This window comes from Palaemon carinicauda, chromosome 25, assembly GCF_036898095.1.
Source record: "Palaemon carinicauda isolate YSFRI2023 chromosome 25, ASM3689809v2, whole genome shotgun sequence".
In the NCBI taxonomy this organism is placed as follows: domain Eukaryota; kingdom Metazoa; phylum Arthropoda; class Malacostraca; order Decapoda; family Palaemonidae; genus Palaemon; species Palaemon carinicauda.
In genome coordinates, this window is record NC_090749.1 from 8922911 (window position 1) to 8929716 (window position 6806).

Here is a 6806-nt window from a genome sequence, read left to right on the forward strand (position 1 = left end):
TGGCGCAGTGGAAGCGTGCTGGGCCCATAACCCAGAGGTCCGTGGATCGAAACCACGCTCTGCTATAACAGAACTTTACTGAGAAATAGAAAGACGTTACTTTCAAGTAAAAATGTCTCCAATATAACCAGAAGCATAGTGGCGGAGTGGAAGCTTGCTGGGCCCATAACCCAGAGGTCCGTGGATCGAAACCCCGCTCTGCTACAACAGTATTTTACTGAGAAATAGAAAGACATTATTTTCAAGTAAAAATGCCTCCAATATAAGCAGAAGCAGAGTGGCGCAGTGGAAGCGTGCTGGGCCCATAACCCAGAGGTCCGTGGATCGAAACCACGCTCTGCTACAACAGTATTTTACTGAGAGATAGAAAGACGTCACTTTCAAGTAAAAATGTCTCCAATATAACCAAAAGCAGATTGGCGCAGTGGAAGCGTGCTGGGCCCATAACCCAGAGGTCCGTGATTCGAAACCATGCTCTGCTATAACAGTATTTTAATGAGAAATAGAAAGACGTTACTTTCAAGTAAAAATCTCTCCAATATAACCAGAAGCAGAATGGCGCAGTGGAAGCGTGCTGGGCCCATAACCCAGAGGTCCATGAATCGAAACCACGCTCTGCTATAAAAGTATTTTACTGAGAGATAGAAAGACGTCACTTTCAAGTAGAAATGTCTCCAATATAACCAGAGGCAGATTGGCGCAGTGGAAGCGTGCTGGGCCCAAAACCCAGACATCCGCGGACAAAAACCACGTTCTGCTACATCAGTATTTTACTGAGAAATAGAAAGACGTAACTTTCAAGTAAAAATGCCTTCAATATAACCAGAAGCAGAGTGACGCAATGGAAGCGTGCTGGGCCCATAACCCAGAGGTCCTTGGATCGAAACCATGCTCTGCCAAATCAATATTTTACTGAGAAATAAAACAACATCACTTTCATGTAAAAATACCTCCAATATAACCAGAAGCAGAGTGGCGCAGTGGAAGCGTGCTGGGCCCATAACCCAGAGGTCCGTGGATCAAAACCAAGCTCTGCTACAACAGTATTTTACTGAGAAATAGAAAGACGTTACTTTCAAGTAAAAATGCCTCCAATATAACCAGAAGCAGAGTGGCGCAGTGGAAGCGTGCTGGGCCCATAACCCAGAGGTCCTTGAATCGAAACCACGCTCTGCTAAAACAGTATTTTACTGAGAGATAGAAAGACGTCACTTTCAAGTAGAAATGTCTCCAATATAACCAGAGGCAGATTGGCACAGTGGAAGCCTGCTGGGCCCAAAACCCAGAGATCCCCGGACAAAAACCACGTTCTGCTACATAGTATTTTACTGAGAAATGGGAAAGACGTAACTTTCAAGTAAAAATGCCTCCAATATAAGCAGAAGCAGAGTGGCGCAGTGGAAGCGTGCTGGGCCCATAACCTAGATGTCCGTGGATCGAAACTACGCTCTGCTATAACATTATTTTACGGAGAAATAAAGTCGTTACTTTCAAGTAAATTGCCTCCAATATAACCAGAAGCAGAGTGGCGCAGTGGAAGCGTGGTTGGCCCATAACCCAGAGGTCTGTGGATCAAAACCACGCTCTGCTACAACAGTATTTTACCGAGAGATAGAAAGACGTCACTTTCAAGTAAAAATATCTTCAATATAACCAGAAGCAGAGTGGCGAAGTGGAAGCGTGCTGGGCCCATAACCCAGATGTCCTTGGATCGAAACCCCGCTCTGTTACAACAGTATTTTACTGAGAAATAGAATGACGTTACTTTCAAGTAAAAATGTCTCCAATAGAACCAGAAGCAGAGTGGCGCAGTGGAAGTGTGCTGGGCCCATAACCCAGAGGTCCGTGGATCGAAACCCCGCTCTGCTACAACATTATTTTACTGAAAAATAGAAAGACGTTACTTTCAAGTAAAAATGTCTCCAATAGAACCAGAAGCAGAGTGGCGCAGTGGAAGCGTGCTGGGCCCATAACCCAGAGGTCCGTGGATCGAAACCCCGCTCTGCTACAACAGTATTTTACTGAGAGATAGAAAGACGTCACTTTCAAGTAAAAATGTCTCCAATATAACCAGAAGCAGAGTGGCGCAGTGGAAGCGTGCTGGGCCCATAACCCAGATGTCCGTGAATCGAAACCATGCTCTGCTACAACAGTATTTTACTGAGAAATAGAAAGAAGTCACTTTCAAGTAAAAATGCCTTAAATATAACCAGAAGCAGAGTGGCGTAATGGAAGCGTGCCGGGCCCATAACCCAGGGGTCGGAGGATCGAAACCCTGCTCTGCTACAACAGTATTTTACTTCGAAATAGAAAGACGTCACTTTCAAGTAAAAATGCCTCCAATATAGCCAAAAGCAGATTGGCGCAGTGGAAGCGTGCTGGGCCCATAACCCAGAGGTCCGTGGATCGTAACCATGCTCTGCTATAACAGTATTTTAATGAGAAATAGAAAGACGTTACTTTCAAGTAAAAATGTCTCCAATATAACCAGAAGCAGAATGGCGCAGTGGAATCATGCTGGGCCCATAACTCAGAGGTCCATGGATCGAAACCATGCTCTGCCAAAACAATATTTTACTGAGAAATAAAAAGACATCACTTTCATATAAAAAATACCTCCAATATAACCAGAAGCAGAGTGGCGCAGTGGAAGCGTGCTGGGCCCATAACCCAGAGGTCCGTGGATGAAAACCACGCTCTGCTACAACGGTATTTTACTGAGAGATAGAAAGACGTCACTTTCAAGTAAAAATGCCTCCAATATAGCCAAAAGCAGATTGGCGCAGTGGAAGCGTGCTGGGCCCATAACCCAGAGGTCCGTGGATCGAAACACTGCCCTGCTATAACAGTATTTTAATGAGAAATAGAAAGACGTTACTTTCAAGTAAAAATGTCTCCAATATAACCAGAAGCAGAATGGCGCAGTGGAATCATGCTGGGCCCATAACCCAGAGGTCCATGGATCGAAACCATGCTCTGCCAAAACAATATTTTACTGAGAAATAAAAAGACATCACTTTCATGTAAAAAATACCTCCAATATAACCAAAAGCAGAGTGGCGCAGTGGAAGCGTGCTGGGCCTATAACCCAGAGGTCCTTGGATGAAAACCACGCTCTGCTACAACAGTATTTTACTGAGAAATAGAAAGACGTTACTTTCAAGTAAAAATGCCTCCAATATAACCAGAAGAAGAGTGGCGCAGTAGAAGCGTGCTGGGCCCATAACCCAGAGGTCCGTGAATCGAAACCAAGTTCTGCTATAACAGTATTTTACTGAGAGATAGAAAGACGTCACTTTCAAGTAAAAATGCCTCCAATATAACCAAAAGCAGATTGGCGCAGTGGAAGCGTGCTGGGCCCATAACCCAGAGGTCCGTGGATCAGAACCACGCTCTGCTATAACAGTACTTTACTGAGAAATAGAAAGACGTTACTTTCAAGTAAAAATGTCTCCAATATAACCAGAAGCAGAGTGAGGGAGTGGAAGCGTGCTGGGCCCATAACCCAGAGGTCCGTGGATCGAAACCCCGCTCTGCTACAACAGTATTTTACTGAGAAATAGAAAGACATTACTTTCAAGTAAAAATGCCTCCAATATAAGCAGAAGCAGAGTGGCGCATTGGAAGCGTGCTGGGCCCATAACCCAGATGTCCGTGGATCAAAACCACGCTCTGCTACAACAGTATTTTACTGAGAGATAGAAAGACGTTACTTTCAAGTAAAAATGTCTCCAATATAACCAAAAGCAGATTGGCGCAGTGGAAGCGTGCTGGGCCCATAACCCAGAGGTCCGTGATTCGAAACCATGCTCTGATATAACAGTATTTTAATGAGAAATAGAAAGAGTTTACTTTCAAGTAAAAATCTCTCCAATATAACCAGAAGCAGAATGGCGCAGTGGAAGCGTGCTGGGCCCATAACCCAGAGGTCCGTGAATCGAAACCACGCTCTGCTATAACAGTATTTTACTGAGAGATAGAAAGACGTCACTTTCAAGTAGAAATGTCTTCAATATAACCAGAGGCAGAGTGGCGCAGTGTAAGCGTGCTGGGCCCAAAACCCAGAGATCCGCGGACAAAAACCACGTTCTGCTACATCAGTATTTTACTGAGAAATAGATAGACGTAACTTTCAAGTAAAAATGCCTTCAATATAACCAGAAGCAGAGTGACGCAATGGAAGCGTGCTGGGCCGATAACCCAGAGGTCCATGGATCGAAACTATGCTCTGCCAAATCAATATTTTACTGAGAAATAAAAAGACATCACTTTCATGTAAAAATACCTCCAATATAACCAGAAGCAGAGTGGCGCAGTGGAAGCGTGCTGGGCCCATAACCCAGAGGTCCGTGGATCAAAACCACGCTCTGCTACAACAGTATTTTACTGAGAAATAGAAAGACGTTACTTTCAAGTAAAAATGCCTCCAATATAACCAGAAGCAGAGTGGCGCAGTGGAAGCGTGCTGGGCCCATAACCCAGAGGTCCAGGAATCGAAACCACGCTCTGCTATAACAGTATTTTACTGAGAGATAGAAAGACGTCACTTTCAAGTAGAAATGTCTCCAATATAACCAGAGGCAGATTGGCGCAGTGGAAGCCTGCTGGGCCCAAAACCCAGAGATCCGCGGACAAAAACCACGTTCTGCTACATAAGTATTTTACTGAGAAATAGAAAGACGTAACTTTCAAGTAAAAATGCCTCTAATATAAGAAGAAGCAGAGTGGCGCAGTGGAAGCGTGCTGGGCCCATAACCTAGAGGTCCGTGGATCGAAACCACGCTCTGCTATAACATTATTTTACGGAGAAATAAAGTCGTTACTTTCAAGTAAATATGCCTCCAGTATAACCAGAAGCAGAGTGGCGCAGTGGAAGCGTGGTTGGCCCATAACCCAGAGGTATGTGGATCGAAACCAAGCTCTGCTACAACAGTATTTTACTGAGAGATAAAAAGACGTCACTTTCAAGTAAAAATATCTTCAATATAACCAGAAGCAGAGTGGCGCAGTGGAAGCGTGCTGGGCCCATAACCTAGATGTCCGTGGATCGAAACTACGCTCTGCTATAACATTATTTTACGGAGAAATAAAGTTGTTACTTTCAAGTAAATATGCCTCCAATATAACCAGAAGCAGAGTGGCGCAGTGGAAGCGTGGTTGGCCCATAACCCAGAGGTCTGTGGATCAAAACCACGCTCTGCTACAACAGTATTTTACCGAGAGATAGAAATACGTCACTTTCAAGTAAAAATATCTTCAATATAACCAGAAGCAGAGTGGCGAAGTGGAAGCGTGCTGGGCCCATAACCCAGAGGTCCTTGGATCGAAACCCCGCTCTGTTACAACAGTATTTCACTGAGAAATAGAATGACGTTACTTTCAAGTAAAAATGTCTCCAATAGAACCAGAAGCAGAGTGGCGCAGTGGAAGTGTGCTGGGCCCATAACCCAGAGGTCCATGGATCGAAACCCCGCTCTGCTACAACATTATTTTACTGAAAAATAGAAAGACGTTACTTTCAAGTAAAAATGTCTCGAATAGAACCAGAAGCAGAGTGGCGCAGTGGAAGTGTGCTGGGCCCATAACCCAGAGGTCCGTGGATCGAAACCCCGCTCTGCTACAACAGTATTTTACTGAGAGATAGAAAGACGTCACTTTCAAGTAAAAATGTCTCCAATATAACCAGAAGCAGAGTGGCGCAGTGGAAGCGTGCTGGGCCCATAACCCAGAGGTCCGTGAATCGAAACCATGCTCTGCTACAACAGTATTTTACTGAGAAATAGAAAGAAGTCACTTTCAAGTAAAAATGCCTTAAATATAACCAGAAGCAGAGTGGCGTAATGGAAGCGTGCCGGGCCCATAACCCAGGGGTCGGAGGATCGAAACCCTGCTCTGCTACAACAGTATTTTACTTCGAAATAGAAAGACGTCACTTTCAAGTAAAAATGCCTCCAATATAGCCAAAAGCAGATTGGCGCAGTGGAAGCGTGCTGGGCCCATAACCCAGAGGTCCGTGGATCGTAACCATGCTCTGCTATAACAGTATTTTAATGAGAAATAGGAAGACGTTACTTTCAAGTAAAAATGTCTCCAATATAACCAGAAGCAGAATGGCGCAGTGGAATCATGCTGGGCCCATAACCCAGAGGTCCATGGATCGAAACCATGCTCTGCCAAAACAATATTTTACTGAGAAATAAAAAGACATCACTTTCATATAAAAAATACCTCCAATATAACCAGAAGCAGAGTGGCGCAGTGGAAGCGTGCTGGGCCCATAACCCAGAGGTCCGTGGATGAAAACCACGCTCTGCTACAACGGTATTTTACTGAGAGATAGAAAGACGTCACTTTCAAGTAAAAATACCTCCAATATAGCCAAAAGCAGATTGGCGCAGTGGAAGCGTGCTGGGCCCATAACCCAGAGGTCCGTGGATCGAAACACTGCCCTGCTATAACATTATTTTACTGAAAAATAGAAAGACGTTACTTTCAAGTAAAAATGTCTCGAATAGAACCAGAAGCAGAGTGGCGCAGTGGAAGCGTGCTGGGCCCAAAACCCAGAGGTCCGTGGATCGAAACCCCGCTCTGCTACAACAGTATTTTACTGAAAAATAGAAAGACGTTACTTTCAAGTAAAAATGTCTCGAATAGAACCAGAAGCAGAGTGGCGCAGTGGAAGTGTGCTGGGCCCAAAACCCAGAGGTCCGTGGATCGAAACCCCGCTCTGCTACAACAGTATTTTACTGAGAGATAGAAAGACGTCACTTTCAAGTAAAAATGTCTCCAATATAACCAGAAGCAGA

At 44.6% G+C, this 6806-nt stretch overlaps 1 non-coding gene across 1 annotated transcript; it reads left to right on the plus strand.

The window, feature by feature from the left end:
- The first annotated feature begins 6522 nt into the window (after positions 1-6522).
- TRNAL-CAA (transfer RNA leucine (anticodon CAA)) lies at positions 6523-6594 on the plus strand. Its single transcript has one exon. It is a non-coding gene; the product is annotated as a tRNA-Leu (tRNA).
- Positions 6595-6806: the final 212 nt, after the last annotated feature.